Source organism: Takifugu rubripes, chromosome 19 (genome assembly GCF_901000725.2).
Source record: "Takifugu rubripes chromosome 19, fTakRub1.2, whole genome shotgun sequence".
NCBI classification, from domain to species: domain Eukaryota; kingdom Metazoa; phylum Chordata; class Actinopteri; order Tetraodontiformes; family Tetraodontidae; genus Takifugu; species Takifugu rubripes.
In genome coordinates, this window is record NC_042303.1 from 12,770,285 (window position 1) to 12,792,047 (window position 21,763).

The following is a 21,763-nucleotide window of genomic DNA, read 5'->3' on the forward strand; positions in this document are numbered from 1 at the left end:
GAGAAAGAACTTTAGTTCCAGATGGCCAGTTGCTTTCGCCAGTGAGAGCCTGAGATGCACAACAAAGAACATTTCCAATTGAGGCTCATGGAAGCTGGAACACAACACATTACTATTCCTGATACTCCGACACCACCTGATACCTCTTGGACCTTTTCCATTACAATTAGGCACTATTAAAGAACCACAGCATGTCATCAGAATGACCTGTTTAATGTCCTGCTGTCGGTACACAAACAGCTCAACAACAGCATAACTTGGGGAGGAGTAACAACGAACTGTGTGTTTGTGTTTGTGTTTGTGTGTGTGTGTGTGGGGGGGGGGCAGGTGTGGCAGGAAAGGTTAGCGGAGGGCACTAGGACCCAGGAGAAACGCAGGTGCTACAAATAGGGCTGGGAGTTCACCTGGGCCTCCTGTCCTGTTCTGAAGCTCACACCAGGGTTTGGAGAGGGCACCGGAGGCTGACTGTGGACAACTGTTGTAACCGTGTGTGCTGTGCATTTTGGTGGGTTCCCTTTTCAATCTTGATGCCAGAGATGTGATTTCAGAACTGTGAGACACCTGTTTTACCTTTAAATTGAGTGATGATTAAGAAGATGTTTGTTACATTCAGGTGTGTCAAGGGAAACATACTTGGAGTTAGTGGCACGTTGTCACGTTGCCAGGTGGGGAGGACCGTGAGAGCATGTCAGGGTATTCTATGTAATCTATTTACTTTCATCTTTATTTTAGTTTAGTCACTTGAGTGTTGTCATAGTTTGTTCTGTTGTCTACATCCATTCACAGTCCATTTGCCAAGATTGTTATATTTAGAAGAAATTTAGAGGAAATAGACTCATATTCTTTTCCTAGCATCTTCTTCCAGTTCCTTCTGGGTACAGGTACTTAACCTGTTTACTCTTTTAATGTTTAGCTGATGAAACACATTTTTTGCATTGACCTGAATTTAAATTGATCCTCAAGTTATTTGGAAACAAATGTCGCTAAATAATCCGACAAGGCTCGTTTTCGGCTTAATCAAGGAATCCTCCATTTGTGTTTTGCACCTTTGTGTTATAATTCATCTCCGTGGGATGCAGCATTCATTCATGTTTATCTGAGAAGCAGAAAGGTCACAGATGTATCATTCTCAGTGCCCCTGTTAAAATGCCCTCTGGAGCTGTCATTGTAGCAGATGCTCAGCTCAAATCCCCCATCATGCTTCAAAAAATAAAGCCTTTCTGCAGCAGAGCAGCGCTCACACAAACGGAATAAATCGTATCGATCATACTCTTTACAATGTGTGCAGAGGTTATCAAGCCTCAATAAATATGTTGACCGCTGACATTCCGACATCCTTAATTCACTACTCTATTAAGCATAAGCTGATGCTTTAAATGCATACACTGTAATGCACTGGCTACACTGCTGACGTACACAGGTTTCTACAGATCTTTTGGGGGGCATTGCTGTAACTTTACAGTCCATTTGGTCCACTTTTCCTCTGATTTTGTCCTCTTCACTCTCACCAGTGTGCTAATGCGACACCTGCTTTGTTTTATATTTCTGAGTAGCTTGGGATGAAAGCTACACATCCTGAGGATTCCAGGCTCCAGGGATCCCCCCCCCCTTAAGCCAGAAAACTACTAGAAATCATAGTTGGTGAATTTTTGCATCTAGTGGAATAAAATCAGTATTTGCATGCTTAAAGGGGAGACAAAAGTGCTTCTCCTTATGTGGCAGGCCATCACTGCTTTCTAAACGTTAGAATCAAGCGTGTCTTGCAAACACACCTTGCCAACTGAAAAACACCCTCTGAGGGGGAAATATCCCAGTGTGGCAGCTCTTTATTCTGGTTCGTCCACTTCAAAGAAGACAAAGAGTCATGCCTTAGCTCTGCAGTCCTGCTAAGTTGAAACGGAGTCTTTATTTCTATTGACAAAGCGTCAGATTAGCGCATTATGGACCGTTCCCCTTGCCTCCATTTATCTGGGTTTGGATCACAGAGGTAGCACTTTCAGCAGGAGCATTGCAGATCATCTTCTCCCCGGTTCCCTCCTCCTGATCCTATGGGATAAAACACAGGTGTTCGGGTGTAGGATGAGAAATGTAGAATTGTGTCCGGGGCCCGCCTTGGCGGCTCCTCCTCGGAGGGGGACGCCTGGAACAACCCCTCCCCTGGTAGAAGTCCAGCTCCTCATTACACTGGCTCTCTCAGGTATCTGATCTCCTTCTCATCCCCACCACTCGGGCTTTTATGTGCCTTCTATGATCCAGGAGTTTTCTTTCACTCATTTCTGTGATGTATGTGATTATGATAAATTCCTAAATCTCATAACAATCATGATTGACAACCCAGCTGAGAGCAGACCAGAAACTGCTGCTGATAATATAATATAAAAGTGTAGCAGCATGCTAGTGCTCCAGCAATGGTCTCACTGTGTTAGGCTAGCACAGTTTCATGGAAATTATCACAATTTTGTAACTTGAGGCCCATACTTGATAAAGACAACATTATCCCCTAATCAGACTCTCACCATTATGAATGACACAGGAAGCAGACGCATATAGACAGGCGAGAGCTGAGTGTGAGATTTTTTAAACGCATGCAAAGACATGAATCATTTGGAGCAATCGGATGATGTGGCCTGTCTTTCAAATTAGCCGATTTAGCTCAGTTTTGATGATTAATTACAAAGTTGGACCACAGAACACTCAAAGTCTTTGAAACTAAGTAGTGCTAGAACTGGAAACCTGCCTCTCTATAAGTTATGGTAGAAACTGGATGGTTGAAGCTGAAACAATTGGATTTTCTCAGGGTGCTCCCACAAATGGTGGTTATGTGAGAAATTCATATACATAAAAATCTTTTTCCATTTTATGTTCCTGCACAGCTTAGTAAGAAAGGGACTTGCCTCTTTTGCTATTACTTGAAATAAATAAACAGCAATTTTGTCATTTGTGCATCCTGTGCAAGACAAACTTTAAAAGGGAAAGACTGAAAAAACTGTCCCAAGACAGGTACTTTCTGTTGCAGCAAACAGGTGGAGACAGAGTGACCATTCATCACCACTAATAGGTCATAGTTTACAGCTTGACATCGGGCATAAATCACGAGTCAGACTGAACAACTGGGGGAAAATATTGGCTCAATAGCCGATTATGTCAGGCATGTTCAAGGATAAGTAGAAAAGCACTTAAGAGATGTTGGCACACCTGCTTTTCTTTTTCTTTTTTTTAGAGGTGGCCTTGGTTTTAAAACAGACTGTACGGAAGTGGATATGTCCTGAAACAGTTTGTGTAGTCTTTTCAGACCACATACTCTACTAGCAAACCCTGCTTTAATGCTAGTTTTCTACCTGCAGTTTGTCTCTCTGTGAACCGTGACAGCCGTGAGTCCTCTGCGGTCTGTCTGTGCATTTCAAAACACTCTGCCAACACAAACATCTCATATGATTTCAGAATAGCCCATTTCACCGCCAGCCTCAGAGGAGAGATCACAGAGGTCTCTGTTCTCATGGGGAGCACTCCCCCCCTCCCCCTTCCACATAGTGAATTAGAGATTCTCTGTGTAGATGATTGGCTGGGCTCGACCCATACTGACATCCATGCAGGTGCCGGATTGCCATTAAGGTTTTATAAGCCTCACTAGTTCTTCATTAATGGCTATCCACAGGGCTCGCTCAGGACCTCTGCATAGATGTGGCAGGAAAAGGGGCCAAAATTGAGGATATTTTCACGTGACACAGATGTGCACGCCCATTTCACACATGCATGACTCGTAAACGCTAGTCCATCAGCCCCCTGGAGACTGTTGAACTCTGCTGTGAACTGAAGTCATTGCTGTGTTTGAATTTGCTCCAGTGATGGTCAAAAATGGTGGAGCTCAAAAAAGCACATTTGTATTTTCTAAATAACAAAAAATTGAAGTCTTGAATAAATGTTGAGGAACAGAAACTGTTGTTTAAAAAAAAAAAAAAAAAAAACCCAAAAAACCTCAAAATAACACCCAACTGCTCTGTTATTCAGAGAGTGAAGAGAAGTGTTGATGTAAACACAGCATAGACATCCGACTAGGAGGGAAAACACTTAAAAAAGCTTTCAACTTGAGCATTTGAGATCCGTGAAGGGTAAAAGGGTGTTGGGCTGTAACAAACACAATGGTAGGTATGCGCAAGTCCTGTTGACATTCTGATGGAGAAGTGCACTGAGATATCCATCCAATCAGGAGCTTTGCAGCGAGCAGATTCCTTGACATGGCTGTGTGGGTGTAAGCACATTGTGCACAGAGGGAAGGATAAAAGGCACTACTGTAATTTGTTGCATTCAAGATGCTTGATTAAGTGGTAATGGTATGTGCCAATATAATGTTTGCAGACACTTTTATTGTTACCCCTGACTTTCTTTAGTATGGTGCGTATTTTTAAATGTGTAATAATTAGTCGTCTGGCTGCTGCTCTTCTATGCAGAGTTGTAAATAACAACAACAAAGATACAAGCTAAAATGAAGTGCACTGCAGTGGTCTGCATATTTTTTTTAATTTTTGCTCTGACAGCAAAAAATGGAAGGTTATATATCTACACAAAAATTTTCACAAAACTGGACTTTCAATCAAAATGTACCATATATTGGTACTTTACTGACATATGTGTGTAGAATGCTGATACATTGCGAACAAGCTACTATATTGGGTTTTAACAGTGTGGTTCTCACTGGGTGTAACTGACATTCCGACCACTAGTTGGCGACAACGTCCTGTCGTTGTTAATTGGCAGATGGAAAAAATCCAAATATCCAGAAGTGGTATGAGGCAAAATCAAGACAAGTCTGCAATATCATAACTGACAGTGTAGCCAACCATAACCCCCCCCCCCCCCCCACCTTTAATCAGCTTCATGCATAATGTTTAAGTTGATGGCATCCTTACAAACTGCAGGTTAACTGATGCTTAAAGACACAAACAATCTCTATGCCTGCAGAGGTGTCTGTTGTTGTTTTTTGGGCGGTGTAATATATGTGATTTTTAGGGGAAGGGGAGAGAATAGCTTATGTAATAGCTTGTATCACATAATCCCGTCAGAGATATGATCTGCAATATTCTATTTTGCAGTTTATCTGTGAGAGACTGGAGCTCTCAGCAACTGCTGCCTGTAATCTTTTGTTTGAAATACAGATCAATCATTCTGTCTGGTCAGAGGCACCTTGGATCTCCAATTCTCCCTGAGAGGAAGATGGCGAGCACCGCGTGGTATGACCGATTAAGAGTTACAGACTGCACTGATTTAAGACACACTGACTGAAGCGAGCTGAACTTTACGGATAACACCGCAGGAACTGCGTGGAATTTGAAGAAGCAGGCCAAATTCTTTTGAGCTTGATTCTCGCACAGAAATCAATTTGGTTGTAATTTGGATCTTAGTAATAAGTTGAAACTTTGCACTTGATACTTTGGATAACATATTGTGTTGATACCCTGTGGCTCCAGTGCCTTGTGTTGTGCCTGTTCCTCTCTGTAACCAATCCCCTTGAAGTGATACACATTGATCCTTAGAATTTAACCCTTAACACTCACTATAGAATACTGTGCACATCACTTCGGGGTCAGAATAGCTTTTTTAGGTGAATGAGTATTTTAATGCCTTTACTCAGCCAATTATTTACTGTAAAGTGTCTTGTATTTTAATGAAACTATACTCTCACGCAATGGTTTTAAAGTGGCGGCCAACTAAAATAGGCAATTATTGAATAAGGCTATAAAGTCACACAGAAATGGGGCTAAGAGTGCCCAAAATGTGTTCTCTGCCTTAGGGTTAAAATTTCGGGAACGTCTGCTGTAAAGCCCAATTAGACACTTACTGATTTTTAGAGAACCTTACCTTTACCTGACCTTTCACAAATCAGATCTTGCTCAATCCAGCCAGCCTCACCAGGTCTGGTTTGTGGGGGGAGAAATTTCAGCAGAGATGGCCAGACTATCCACTCTGAAGTGATGCCCTTCACTGGGTGTAGGGGGTTATCTTTGGGGGGCTCCAACTCTTTTCTGATACAGAGCTCTGATTTAGGTGCTCAATTCCATCTCCACTGTTGCTACTTGCCTGTAAATGACTCTTTGCATGGACTGATGGGACTAACTCATCTGCAACAGTATCCAGGGGTGTGGAACCTGACGTTCTTAAGATGCTTTTACACTACACCTCTTGGTTCCACTTTTAATGGGCCGGGTCTCTCCTCGGATGGTCAACTTTTTGTGAGGTCTTTGAACTCTCCAGAACTCTGGTGCACACCAAACAAGTAATCTCTGGTCCACTTGATAACATGGGTCACAGTTTGTCTTCAAGTGAACCCTGGCGCAGTTTGTGTACAGTGTGAATGTAAAGGGACCGTCCAGTAGAGAGAGGGCATGAGCAGAGAGGGGGTGCTGGAAGTGCAACAAACGTCTGAAACTGAAGAAGCAGATGAGCAGAGATGGAAAAGTTGTCGTGGGCAGACATGGAGCAGGGAGGAATTGCAGTTGCTTCCAGAATATACGGTCAGAGGACCAATGTTTGATTTTGTGGGAACCCATCCTACGAAAGCAGTTGGATTTCATGTTTTACTCCTGCCCAGGCAATGATTTTTCTCCCTTTCCCTCCTTTATTGCTCCAAACACGGGATCCACCAAAGCACTATGAGCCATAACTTAAAAACGAATAAATAAATCTGTAACAATAAATTTTCTGTTGCACTTCTCATATTTATCTCTGTGACAGTTGTCCTGCTGTGCTTAGAAAACAATAATTAAAAAAATAAATCACAAGTCTGTTCAAGACCGTTGATAATTGTTTATTATGTTGGTTTAGAGGAAAAACTTAAAAATCAAAAAAGCAAACTAATAAAGCAAATATATCAGCTGTCGGATCGCATAAAGCTCAATACAGAAAGAACAATAGCTGCAACGTTGTCAGATGGGGCTCAGTGTGGTGCAACAGACTGTGTGGGTGTGTGTGAATGACAAAACAGAAAGGGCTTGTTTTGAAAATGCCCTTTCCATCTCGCAAACTGAGTAAAATGTACCACAATGCCGCTTCTACCAAAGACACATTGATGTCATATTTTGATGTGGCAGCACAGAGCAGCTTGGGGAAATGCCATACACATAGCTCACGTGTAAAGGCCAAAGCTGTTTCACCTGACTTTATTTTGAATCATAAAAGGAAGATTCTTAAAAAAAAAAAAAAAAAAAACATACACACACGCACACACAAAAAACTGCCAGCTCATTCTGCCATCAGGGTTTCCCTTTAGCCGCGCGTTCTTTGGTTTCCTGTTAAGTGTTAGAAAAGTTTGAACACGGGTTAATTCAACAAGGTCCCTCCCCCATTGCTTGTTTTTGCAGCCAACTTATCGCAGCCTTCCCTGCTATGATGCTAATCTGAGGTATCAGTTGATGCATTTCATGCTATGGATGACAGAAAAGCGGCATTCAACTTCCTGTGATGCGAAAGGGTGGGGGAGAGCTTTGTGGACAAAATCCATCAGTTTCAAATTATAAATAATAATAAAAGAATCCAAACTCCCTGATAATGTATAGAGCTATATACACATGGGATGGACCGTTCTATGTTATTTTTCTTCCTATTGTCATTCAGTTCCACATGAGTGAGCGTGGTGTTGGCATACCTTTAGGTCATTACAAAAGCAAATCAGTCAGCAGAATTAATTTTCTTGAAAAATGTGAGTGTGACCAAAGGGAATTTATAAGCATGGTGCAGGGTTGTTGCTGAATTTTCATGACGTGTTGCCATTCATTCCACCGTGTGAGCCCAAATTTGACCACCATGACGGAGGCTAGCTATTGTTCATCGTGAAAAACGTATTTTCCATCGCCACAAGGCGAGTTTTCCAAATGTAACTATTCTTGGAAATTAGATGAATAATCAGTCCACTGTTTTGTTTTTGTTTGTTTGTTTGTTTTTTAATGGTGGCATTTTAAGCCATCCTCAAAACTGAGTGTTTTAGGGAGGGTGAGTGCGTGTCTGATTATCCTTATCTGCCCTCCTGTCTTAAAAGGGCTGATCAAGAATTAAAATCTGTTGTGATTAAATGTATGCGCTTCAGGACGCACATACAATACAGGCAGTAGTAGCTGGAGTACCAAAGTACCTTATTGAGACGGACCACCTGTACCGGGGTGACCCTGCTTTTTTCAAATTGTTCTACATACCTGTGCAACCTGTATGCATTTACATTTATGCAGTCTGCTTATCAGTCTATGTAGAATAGCTCTCTGGAGCACATGCATTTGTGGCAATGATGCACAAAACACGTCATCCAGACTGTCCCCATAAATGTGAATGAAGGTGTGACGATGTCGGCACGTGTTGATGCACAGCTCAACAACGCTAGCTGAGCAAAACCATTTAATTGAACTATCATTTTTGTCACAGTATACACGAACAGTACGTAGTGTCATTAGTGCATTGTTGAAATCATGTCACCTGACTCAGTAAATACCAATTTGCCATCTTTCAGTTTGTGGGTATTGGGCCAGTTCCAGTTGGCCCAAGACATCAGACCACAACGATATTTAATAGCGAGCTAGCAGTTTAGCAACTCGGAAGTATGCTGACACGACATTAGAAAACATCCAAATGTTTCAAAGGCGAACTCTTTTGAGAAGTTCAGTCGCCTTCTTCTTCTGTTTACCCTTTTTAATTTACATGCGCTAAGTGAAGTCACTCAGCAAATTTTAAGTGTGAGTGAAAGTCACAGCGAGGCACCACAAAAAGAAAGCAGAGTTATTATTTAAACAGTACTGACGATGTAAGTATAAATAGTTCTTTAAAGTAATTTTTAATAGGTTGTTAAAACCTATTAAAAACCTTTTAATAGGTTGTTAAAACCTAACCATTTGGACCCTAACCATTAAAGCGAGTATTTTCCATCTACAATTAGCAGTAAACTAGTGAAAGTTTGATTTTAAAAAAAACTTTTTTTTAAGGATTTAACCATCTATTGTTTTGTAAAGTTTTTGAAATCAAATCCAATTCCAGCCCAATTTGTCTTTGTTGTTCTTGTCAAACTTCTCAGAGCTGCTGTTTTCCTCTCCTCTTTTTTTTAGAGTTTTGCATTTTCATTAAAATTACTATTGTCAAGAAAAAAGGTGCTAAAGGCTTTTTCTTAAATGTTAATTGTACAACATGAAAAAGAAACCAATTTAGCACTCCATGACCTATCACCTGTCGAACGGACACTGTATGGTAAAAAATAGGGGCTTTCATTTATTAGTTATTCTGACAGTAGCCATGGTTTTCGCTTTTAACTGCTCAGTGCCACAGGCAGCACCCTACTTCCACAACTTGACGTGAGTGGAACAGTTGAAAATACCCTTTCTGCACCTTCTTCCTGCTCCTGTCACCTTCTTCTCCTCCTTTACCCGGCCAGCCATCAGCAGGAGGGTCCTGATTTGAGTCTGGTTCTGCTCTCTGGGTTTCTGTAAAGCGCCTGCAGACAATCTTGACAATATTAACAACAGCAATAATAAGAATAATATTTATTTTTGGCCGTAGCACAACACAGACCCGTAAGTGCTCAAAGAAAGGTCCTGACCCAGCCAAGAATCTGAAGAAGCTCTCTGCTGCGTAACCTTCTCGCTCCACAGCAGGTTCTCTGCACCGCCATACCCCACGCCGAAACAACTTCTCCCTAGTAACTTTTTAGAACTGCAGGTTTAACGGGAACTCTTCTCTTCCCAACATGGGAGCAGAGCTACACTTTTGTGAACATCAGACATATCAGCACAGCAGGTATCGCCTCAAAGTCACTTTCACCGATGTCATCTGAGGACTATTTTAACGGGAGAATACACAAGCAGCACAATTAAAATCCTCGTTTTAGGCCACAACTTGGTGCTCAAGAAGAGCCCAAATTTCAAGGTAAAAGCAGGAGCCACTGGAAAATCATGCAGAAAAGGCAGGTGAAAAGAATAATGGAGATTCCACTCACTCTGAACAATTTCTGCCATTATATTCAGCACCGTGTCAGCTAAAGTAGAATAATCAGACTTGTGAATTATGGGGTGTGTGTGGGTGTCACTGGGGTCAGATGTGACGCAGAATTTCTTCATCTGGAAGTACTTCTTCACAAACATCAGACTGTCAACCACAGTTCCGAAGGGATACCTGGCTCTTGCCGGGCGGGGGGGGGGGCTCAACTTAACTTGCAAATCGAAAGCACGCATCCGTTTTCCCTGCTTTTATCACAGAACGTAGCTAATGGGAATTCAGCCCCATGCTTTAGCTGATAGTGGGCGCCTCTTGGAAGTCTGTGTTGGTCACTGGAATCATTGTATTTGCTTGATTCCTGGAGTCAGTGGGGGGGGGGAGGAGGGAGTTAATGGCAAGATTTAAATACAGACGGCATCGATCTCGTGGCTTCAAAGCAGTCAGCAGATTTTAAACTGCCACCATCAAGGTTGACATCATAACAGGACAGTTTTAGAGACGCGCCTGCACATCGGGAGGTTCTGCAATGCTTATTTATAGTGCAGATTGAAGAACGTGGAGCATCGGGGGTGTCAACGGCAGTAACCGAGGTTTGATTTACAGAGTTAATGGTGTCAGGGCGTAACACTGGTCTCATTCCCCGCTTGTCGATGCGTATGGCTGCCTGATCATCTAACGCTGAAGCTACGGGGTGGAGACGTCTTGCAAATAGCTCATCTAACTTTGTTCTAGCCTGGACACAGTTTACAAATTACACGGTGATTAAAAAAGAGAAAATGTATCCGGCTGAATGACTTTCTGCTGCTTTTGAAGTTGTCTTCTTTTTATCTTATTTGAGACTGAGATGGGGAATGGTAATGGGCCCCAGTTTGCCTCAAAGTTTTCATAAAATCTAATGAATCGCAGTATATGAAAATTACGGTTTATGTCTGAGGCAGGGCTGCTGAAGTATGTCTGTAATTGCCATATAACGCTGCAGTGTGGCTCGTTAGAAATGACATGAAAACTGCTTCGCTTTTTTTCCCCCTCTTCCTCCTCGTGATTAAATAAATAGTTCTAAAGAAGAAAAGAGCTTTTATTAAGAAATGTATGCCACATTTCCTAGCAGAGATTAGGAGGTGGACGCATGGCCTTCATGTCACGTAGAAACCAAGAACACGTGTCCTATATTCATGTGCCGCATAATCCAATTAAATTGTCTTTCTTTGCCTGAAGCCTGGGAGCTGTTAAGGAACAGTAGGGAAGCATTAATAACATTTGTGCTATTGCTTTTACAATTCTTTAACTGCCATTTGTGGTAAATTTGTCACCACCTGGTGGTGTGAATGTGTGAAATGGAAAAGCTGAATTCAGTGTCAGATAATTCATGACAGCTGCTGGTGGACAAAGCCGAGTATGTCGGGATGTCATAAATGCTTGCTGTTATACAGAATAGATCCATGTCTCATCAATAACCTACAATATTATCACTGACTCTATTGTCATGTATGTTTATTGTTCTCCTCTTTGTCCCCCATTGTCTCCCATCACTGCTGAAACTCATGTGTTTCTCATCTATTTTGGTCAAGGATCCTTATTTTTTCCCCCCCAATATGTGATCTGACGGTTTTATAAAGGCAGCATGAACAGCATGAATTACATAGTTATCAAATGTTACGTTGGGACCTTTCATCAACTCTGTTGTATCCTTATCAACGGAGACTGTGGCTAAAAAGGGATCTTGTTTCAAGATTTTATTGTCTGCAAATAAAAACAAAGGGGGGGGGGGGGGGGGGTTATTCTGTGAGTGAAAAGAGATTTAATGAAGTTGAGTCGTTGAATTTGGGGTTTAAAAGAAAAATCGAGGAAGAAAAAGGTTTGCAAAAAAAAAAAAAAAAAAAAATCTCATTCAGTTCGATTTCTTCCATGACACTAGCATGCCCCCCTCCCTTGTAAAATGCCTTATACATCATGCCGGTTTAGTGTGTCGCTCACAGGAATCACTCCATCTCTCCTCCAGTCCATCTATCAGCTTGCCCGCTCATGTCAGCCTGTCACAGGCAGCAAAGTCGTGAATGACTGATTGCCAACCAAGGTGCGCGGTAGAGGGAGGTCCTGCCAAGACAGGCCCCTGAATGGCTGAGGGAGAAGTTGTGCATGTCAGTCAGAGCTCTGCGTGACCTTGGGGCTCATCACGCTGCTCCACTGCTCCAAGACAGAGGAGCGAACGAGACCCACTTATCGCTGCGGTCAGCAATTAGTCTCGGAGCTGGGGCGGTTTAATGGTGTGCGCACGCACGCACGCACCTCCGGAGCAAATCAGCCTCGCGTCTCACCCAAACATGCCAAAAGATTTAGTGAATAAATCCAATTTGATTCCACACCAAAAGTGAGAGAGCGTGATTTCTGCGCTGCAACATGTTCAAAAGCTGTAAAAGCAGCTGAGGTCCGAGCAGCTATTGCAAGTTCAAGACTGAGGAGAATACACAGAGTTAAATCCATACCAGGACATTGGAAACGAACTGATTGTGTTTTGCAAATATAAAACATCATTCAAAAAAATATATATTTTTTTTTATGCGGGACAAAAATATACAAGTACCGAAGAAATCGATTATGCCAACAATTCGGCCTCCACACCAGATGGTGGCGCATGTCTTCTGGACATAAACGTGCCAAAAACGGAGCCCGAACTAGAAGCCGTGTGAGAAGCTATGCACAAACTGTTCTTTTGAATTTATTTTAAGGTTTTGCTTTGTGAATATTGGCAAACCACGGTTTCTATTTGCAAAACACATTCAGTTCATTTACAACGGTTTGGTGAATGTGAATATTCTCCTAAAGTTGCTTGCTGTAGTAAAAGGAAGGGTTCAGTTCTGGAACTGTAAATGTGCTGAAGTCGTGGGTTCAAATCTGAGTTCAGACTGTGGAATCTCAGGTGAAGCTGAATACTTTGATTGTGGTCCTGGCATTGCATCTGCAGTTATAACACAAACACGCACACACACACACACACACACAAAAAAAAGTTTTTTGAATTTCAGCCTGAGTTATTGCACGTGACCCAGGCAGCACATGCCAGTCTGAAAACAATAAATGATCCACTTGTGAAATATGTCTTCTTGAGAAAATGTGCACTCACCAGTACAAGTCTGAGCCATGTAAGGGTGTGCTGGAATATTGGGATTCCTGCATTTGTGAGCTGTTGCTTTAAAATTGTGTTATAAACTTTTTTAGTTAAACTGTCTGTGGATATCAGTGGTGCTCAATAAATAGTCTGTCTCTCTCTCTCACACACACGCACACACACACACGCACACACACACACACACACACACACACACACACACACACACACACACACACACACAGAGTAATGCAGTGCCTTGGTAATAAATTATGACTTAAGAAACTCTTTTGGAAAATAACTGCCATTTGCACGTCCATCTCACCAATATCATCCCTCCAATTGTGTAAATATGAAAAGCTATTTTTACGTGGCCTGGGCATTTGCATTGACTCACACTGGCTGTGGAACAATTCAACATTAAACATAAGGAGCAGGCTCATTACGTCTCAGTGATGTTGAGCTTCAGCCTTGTTTAGATGGCAAATGAGCTCTGAACACTTTCAACCGTCTGGCATTCTTTGAGGGAGATCGTCCGCCTCTGAGACGACGGGATCAAATCAGCACAGATTATCAAGTCGTGGTACTTTATATCCCCCGCTGGGGGACTGTGATCTAGCCATGGGTTGTGGGAGTCTGAGTGATATCTCACACTCTTTTCTACCCACATGCTGCAGAAGATGAAATGAGCGATAACAGCTGATACACTTCAGATGTCTGTCAAATGAGATAAACGGAGCCCGCCTGTAGCCTTCGCGAAATGCTGAAAAGTGTTCATCTGTTGCTTTGGCTTGTGGACATCAATTTTATTTATAAGTGTTGAAAGATGCTCTGAAAATGTAAAGGAGTTGTTATTTTTACAGTCAAGTGTTAGCTAAAGTGTTAGCTTTTAGCTACATTTTGGTATATTGTTTAAAAGCCTTTACTGTTGGTAGAAACACAGAAACAAGGATACAATCACAGATAAGAAATTAGCTCTGAAAGTGCAAAAACCTGGGGATAAAGTTCTATTGTTGATGCTAATTTGTGGTAATTCTTCATGTCAAATATGCAAGCACGGTTAGAAAATGGAATGGAAATGAATCCACCTATTCTTTTATGCGCTGGTGACAGTCATACACACATTTGCCTATATTATGGTATGTTTGGTGTTATTCGCTGAGTATTAACTGTGTTTTGTGCCACATGAAGGATAAAGTTAATCCATGAGAAATGGGAGCCAAAATCTGGAATAATCTGAGCAGCCCCACTATGGTCCGTGGTCCTGCTCAACGAAATATTCATGAGAAAAGAGAGGAGCAGAGACGGAGCACAGGTGGTCCCTGCTGTGCTGGCGGGACACCAGCAAAAAGAGATTCAGTACAGTAGAAGGTGTACTTTGTTTTGTTGGGTAGAACGTACAGTCCAGTGTCTGAGACTAACCTGTTAGTGGTACCAGCTCCAAAAGCCAGTACAAGTCATCGCAAGATGGTGGTTATTGTACAGATGGGGGTGGGGGTGGGGGGGGGGAGGATCTGGTGGGACGGCAGCCAGCTGAAATATTTTTAAATCAAAGGAGGAAAAACAGCAGAAAAATATTCTGAAAACATCTGAGGAATGAAGTGAATAATACATCCTATTAAAATGCAACGACGAGTGGGAATGGGGAGGTTTGTTTATCTTACTTTGATATGTACAGCCTGTCCAAACATCAACGCAGACAAAGTGTGTCTCAGACAACAAGATGGCCTTAGCACAACGCCAAATAACCCAAGGCTTCAAACTGGTGTCTACCTCAGATCCCAGTCCAGTGGTACATCCATCTGGTGCCCTTTACCCTGGAGAGAACAGGAACGCTGCAGCTCAGCCCAAAAGATTCCCAGATCTTAATATTTCGGTACCATGTGACTTATGCTTTGACTGCTTGATAACTGCTTTGACTGCTCGTTGTTTCTTCTTCTTCTTCTTCTTCGTGCTCAGCGACCAGCAACGGTCCAAAGATATTTCTTGACGACGCCTTCACTTTAGCAGGAACACGGTGCTCCAGACGTGTTTCCTCTATGCCACCTACAGGATTCCTGCTCAGATTTCCAGGTCCACTCCTCATGCTAGGACCAGCAGACACATTAGAGGTCCCTTTGGCAGATATTTCATTAGCTCCTAAGTTGAATTGCAGCCTTTCATTGGAGGAAGACACTCCCCCATCTGTGACAACTCTGTCCTCAACTCAGACATTCAGACATGCAGAGCTTTATCACATTTCCTTGGTTTAATGTAGTTAGTTTCATCTTTTATGTAGTTTCCCTTCCTGTCTTTGTAATTGCTCCTCAATGTGCGTATGTTATTGGACTTTGGTCTTATTTCAAGGGCAAATCGGGCAATGCAGCAAGCATTATGGAATTTGCAAGAGCCAGTAGAAATCATATTTAAACAAATATGTATGTGAATGATGAATAAATATCCATCCCAAACCATTTTGATTTAATACAGGACTTTATGTAAACCGCAGTAACTGTGTTTATTCTGTGTTGTTATCCTGCCTGATATTTCTGTCTTTTTCTTTCTTTTTCTCCTCTTTCTCGGGTGACCGTTGCTCGTAATCTGGCAGTGCCTGACACCCATCAATTTGAAATGCGGTGGATGGAGCTATCGCTATCGCTAGGAGAACCAAGAGGCTTACATCCACTTACTAAAACACTGTTGATCTGCTATTGATTTAGGCCCGCGGTCGCTCTTCTTTGATCTCTCAAAACTGAAAAGGGCATGTCTGGCAGGATTGTTTATTTTAACCATGGGCCTGCAGCTCACTTTGACATTGCTATAAAAAAAATTCTTAGCACAACTAAAGATAGATCTGAGAGCCATGTGAACAGGATTCAAGAGAGGAGAGATATGCTGCAGTTTGTGTCATGTCTCAGAAGACTCTAATAGAAGAAAAAAAACACAAATTTTTAGGTTGGAGCATAATATCAAATAAAAACTAAAAAGGCAAAGAAGAAAAACATGTAATTTATGACTTAAAGTGCTTTGAACAACTCTGCAAGAACATGAATTTGTTTTCTCGAGGTGGCGCTAATAAGAACGTGGAGTTCCTCAAAACTGTCCGCTGATTTTTCATTGCTGTTGGAAAGATGGGAATGACCACGGCCACTTCAACGTCCTGCCAATCAGACAATGAAGAAAAAAAAAGGGGAAGACGATTATTTTCTTCTGGGATGAACAAGCTGGAAAAACTCTGGAACTAGGAATGCAACAAAGAAAAAAAAAATTAAAAATGACGGCATCGTTCTTCCATGCTCACAGCCCTGGGAGGCAGAGCAAATTCCTCTGTTCTTGCAGGGTATGTAATAGCTTTAAAATAAACTAGTTTTTCTTGTTTTCATTTTTGCAAAGGAAAGAAAAGAAAAAAGGAGATTTCCTTGAATACAAAATGAGCCTTTGTGCAGCTCAGATGCTCTGCGGTATAAAGGGATGCGACTTCCTTGGACATGGAACAAACTAGCAGCTTTCCTCTGCCTTCTTTCTCCTTACTCTTGCTCCTGGACACACACTTGTCAAAGTGTATTCCCTATTTTCCAGCTGTGCCAAAACTAATATCAGAAGTAATATAGGGCCCATATATCAACCATAGTATATAATATAAATTGAGTAAGAGTAGCTGTTGGGGTCAGAGTCAGAAGATCCTGCGTATAGCAAAAAATTTGAAAGTGTAACACTTTTTCCCCCGTGGTGCCAAACTGGATTTGGTTTACTCCCTTCTTATAATCTGCTTTTTTTTGTAAAAGGAAAATGAACCTGTAGTCGTAGTAGTCGTCTAAATCCAGATTTGAGAACTTCATTGGAAGGTTTACCAACTAGGCACGAATTCTTAAGTAGTACTTTGGACTAAATCAATGTCTAATCAAGTCTAAAGGGCCTCGAGCTGTCTTTTTGCAGCTTTCATCTAAATTCCTTTAGAACTTACCACTATTAATACCAAACAATGAAGAACATATCTATCGGAACATAACTATTCTGAGATAAAGCCATGTAAGAATTCTGTAAATTGATTATAACGTCAGAGATGTTAGCTGTTATTATGTTTATGGAGCAGCTTTTGTGAGGCCGCAGCTGCATTGTCATGAAGAGGACTTTACAGCCCAGAAGTGGTCAGTTTAGTCCCTGGTCCTGATTTCACTTGGCTCAGCCCCTTCCCAGAGTTCTCTCTGTCGAAGTGGGAATTCGTCCAGGGTGGTATAGGAAAAAGGATGTAAACAGCTCACAACTAACCAAACACAATCCGACAGGTACAATAGTGCCACGGTGCTGTACAAGCAATCCTGCCAGGTAAATTTATATTTCAAAGCTGTCGGAAACAGTTGCTGTGAAGCATCTGTTCCTCCCACTGGACACACAAAGTAAAATGGGATTGTTCCCTTTAATATGGGTAACCTAGCAGGTTTTTCCAACTGAAAAAATACCCCACAACAACCCACAACAATGACTGACACCCTCTGCGAGGCCTTTGCAGACCACTTCAGGAGTAAAATCGATAATATTAGATCCAGTCTTTTATCACAGCAAATTTTAATCAACAACACTCCTGGATCATTGCTTCCACCTGAGGAGACACTGGAGAGTTTTGTCCTGGTTGATGCGAGGACACTTGGTCGAGTTTTCTCCCAAGTTAGGCCCACAACCTGCCTTTTAGACCCAATTCCCACACCGTTTTTCAAAACATTTTATGGATTCTTTGAGGAACATCTCTTATATATGGTGAATTGCTCTCTTCAGACGGGTGTCTTCCCCACCTCCTTTAAAACGGCGGTGGTGAAGCCCCTTCTGAAAACGAGCAATCTAGACCCCAGCGTTTTAAATAACTATCGGCCAGTATCCAACCTACCATTTTTAAGTAAAATCTTAGAAAAACTTGTTTTTAACCAAGTAAATGATTTTTTAAACTCAAATGATATTTTAGAGAGGCATCAGTCTGGTTTTAGGATGAACCACAGTACAGAGACAGCCCTTTTAAAGATTTTAAATGACATCAGGTGTAACCTAGACAACAAAAAGCTCACGGTGTTGGTTCTACTGGATCTGACCGCCGATACAGTAGACCACCATATTTTATTGAATAGACTGAAGAACCTGGTCGGCCTCTCTGGTACTGTTCTTAACTGGTTCACCTCCTACCTTAGTGATCGAAGCTTCTTTGTAAGTATGGATACATGCTCCTCGAGAATCCATGAGACAAAGTGTGGGGTTCCCCAAGGGTCAATTTTAGGTCCAACCCTTTTTAATCTTTACATGCTTCCTCTTGGGGATGTCATCAGGAGCCACGGCATCAGCTTCCACAGCTATGCTGACGATACGCAACTGTACATCGCCGTGGCTCCTGATGACACAGGGCCAGTTGATGCCCTTTTTAACTGTATTCTAGATATCCAGTCATGGATGGCAGAAAACTTCCTACAGCTCAACCAGGACAAAACAGAAGCCTTAGTTATTGGTCCTGAAGGTCAGAGAGAGAAACTTTTTCCAAAATTGAAGGATTTTAAGCCATCTCAATCTGTAAAAAATCTGGGTGTGATCCTTGACTCTGAGCTTAGTTTTATTCCACACATCAAAAACATAACCAAGGTAGGTTTTTACCACCTGAAGAATATAGCCAGAGTCCGCCCGTTTCTCTCTCAGGCCAGCACGGAGGTGCTGATGCACGCTTTTATCTCTTGTCGTTTAGATTATTGTAATGCCCTGCTCTCTGGTCTTCCAAAAAAGAGCATCACAAACCTACAATTATTACAAAACTCAGCTGCACGAGTGCTGACGAGGACCAGAGGGCGGGAGCACATCACACCGGTTTTAGAATCGCTGCATTGGCTACCCGTGCGTTTCAGGATCGATTTTAAGGTTCTTTTATTAGTTTTTAAATGTCTTAATGGTCTTGGCCCGACTTATTTATCTGACCTGCTTTTATTCTATCAACCCTCGCGGACTCTGAGGTCCTCCGGCACCGGCCTTTTAACCATTCCACATGTAAGCACTCAAACGCACGGGGAAGCGGCCTTCAGTTATTATGGTCCCCGACTGTGGAACAGCCTGCCGGAGAACCTCAGGGCCGCAGAGACTGTTGAGATTTTTAAAAAGAGGCTCAAGACACACCTTTTTAATCAAGCCTTTAATTGATTTTCTGATTATTTTCAATTTATTTTATGTCTTATCCTTATTTTACTTGACACTTTTACTGTTTTACTCCCTCAGTTCTTAGTCTCTCAGTTTTTAGTCTTTACACCTTTCATCTCATTTACTGTTTTAGTCTGTTTTAGTCTTAGTACTGTTTTACTCCCTCAGTTCTTATTCTCAGTTTTTAGTCTTTACACCTTTTATCCCATTTACTGTTTTAGTCTGTAGTCTTAGTACTGTTTTACTACTCCAATTCTTAGTTCCTCAGCTTTTAGCTTTTATACCTTTTATCCCATTTACTGTTTCAGTCCTTCAGTTTTTAGCTCCAGTGTCTCCTCATGGTGTTTCCTCATGGGGGCCTGCCAGGCTGGGAGATGTTTCCGGTCTACCGCTGGAGGTGCTGTCCCATTGTCGACCCTGGACTGGGTGGTTAGGGGGCTCTGTGCTTTGGTGTGGAGCCTCCGGTCTGTCTGGGTCGGGGTGGTCTTTGTGGCGGTACCACCTGTGGTCACGGACCGTGACCTCCCTCGGCCTGGTGGGCCTCCAAAGGTGGCGTCTCCTTCGCCTCAGGTCTCGGTGCCCAGCCATGTCTCAGCTTGCCTCAGCTTGTTTATGTGTGTGTGTGTGTAAGTGTGTTGTATGCATGTGTGTGTGTCTGTCCTTTTCTTAATTCTGTTGTTCTCTTTGCTGTTTTTATCCTTTGTGAGGCACTTTATGCTACCTAGCGTATGAAAAGTGCCAAATAAATAAATAAAGATTGATATTGATATTGATATTGATAAGCAATGTTAGGACCTGGGGAAGTACGTTTCTTTTCATACGCAACAACCTGACTGACAAATATATTTTCTTTGGCAGGAAAATGGAATTGGTTGAGAAACCTTTGACCATAGCCTCCAGTATTATTCTAGTTAGGAGTAATTGAGAAGACAAATGAAACCCTCAAGTAGTGCCTCCAGCCTTTCTTCTTCTCAAACTAACCCACATCGCTGCCCTGCTCGTTGCGCCTGCAGGACCACCGTATGTTCAGAATATATTTACCCTTGAAAATGGCTCATGTGTTTTAACAATATGTGACGCGTTACAGATTTCTCTATATTAAGCACAACTACCGCAGAATGTAGAGGCATCAAACGAATTAAGACAACACAAAGAATTGAGGCAATGGAATAAATAACAGAATAAATAGTTTTCTGTGTCCTTGTTGAGAATTTTACTGAAAACCTTTAGCGTTGAGTGTATGCAGGCTCTTTAGATGATCCCTTCCACAGACAAATAGAGCTAGGTAAGGACCTTTTGACTCATAGCCTGCAGGGCCGCTGTCTCGATATTCTTAAACATAATGTGCAAAAGTGATTTTTTTTTTTTTTTTCTTTTGCATTCTCAATGCAAGCGTTTTGCTGTTTTTTCCAAAGGTCCTCGCAGTCATTTGTTTATAACACTGAATGAAAGCAATGTGAACATAACATCACCGGAGTTAAATGTGATAATAAATAAACGGTATCAGGTTTTTTAAATGTGTCTATTTACTTTCCAGTATTTCATTAAATAGCCTAATGTGCTGTCTATAATTGATGTGAAGTGCCACACGTTACAGCACCGCAGTGCTAAGTACAATGGGTAAATGGATGCTTTCTGAACTGTAAACCATTTATTATTTTTCTGTTAACTTTATATTTAATCAGGGTTGTGGAGGTTGCCAGCATCTCTTTTTTTAGTTACCGAGCAAGTGAGGAGTAAGATTGTGGATGCAGGAGTTACCCCACATTGCTTGCTGAAGTTTGATAGCATGTAGTTAGCATGCTAGCTCAGCATTATGTTCGCTCTGCGTCCATGTGGGTTTCCACCATGGAAGGCACTGCCCTTTGAATTTATTTGTACACTTGATGTGTATTGAGAATTAAAGCTCCTCTATCTTCATTAGCGGTGGAATTACTGATCCCTCCCCTGACACAAAAATTAAAACACCACTAATTCTGCTAAATATTAGAAATAAAGTTAAATATAATTCAATGTGCTTTTTTATTGTTAAATGGATCACTATGGCGTGTATGTGTGTATACACCCTTTTATATTGTTTACTGTTACCCTCAACAATCACAAGACTCCACAAATCCATAAATTGAGATTTCCAAGGTCACTTTCTATTGTAGGTTCTCAAGCATCCAGGTCATAGTTATCAAAGGTAGTTTTCTGTGTCAACTGGACTGTTTTTATTCTCTTTTGAAGACGTTTCGCCTTTTGTCCAGAAGGCTTCTTCAGTTCTGAACTCGCTGGGGACAGGGGTTTGTATTATTTACGATCATAGCACACAGTGGCCTGTGAGCATGTAAGAGTTGCACTGATCACACAAACTTTATTGCTTTATCATCAACAGTGGGCATTTTTAGTCCTGGACTTCATATTTTTGTGAGTGTCAGCAGTCCAGCTGCTGCACTCCGGATGAGCTGGAGCTCTTCTATTGATTGTTTGGGTAATCCTGAAAATATGTTGCTACAGTTGGCTTGTCTATCCAATTTGCCAGCTATTAAGGCACAAGGCAATTTCAGCTGT

The 21,763-nt window shown here is 41.8% G+C and overlaps 1 protein-coding gene across 1 annotated transcript in view; it reads left to right on the plus strand.

Annotated features, from left to right (window-relative positions):
* Positions 1-489: 489 nt before the first annotated feature.
* cdh22 (cadherin 22) overlaps positions 490-21,763 on the plus strand; it is a 140,438-nt gene continuing 119,164 nt past the window's right edge. The window contains exon 1 of the mRNA XM_029826994.1: positions 490-505. The gene's annotated coding sequence lies outside the window, so the exon portion shown is untranslated. The remainder of the gene's footprint in view (positions 506-21,763) is intronic.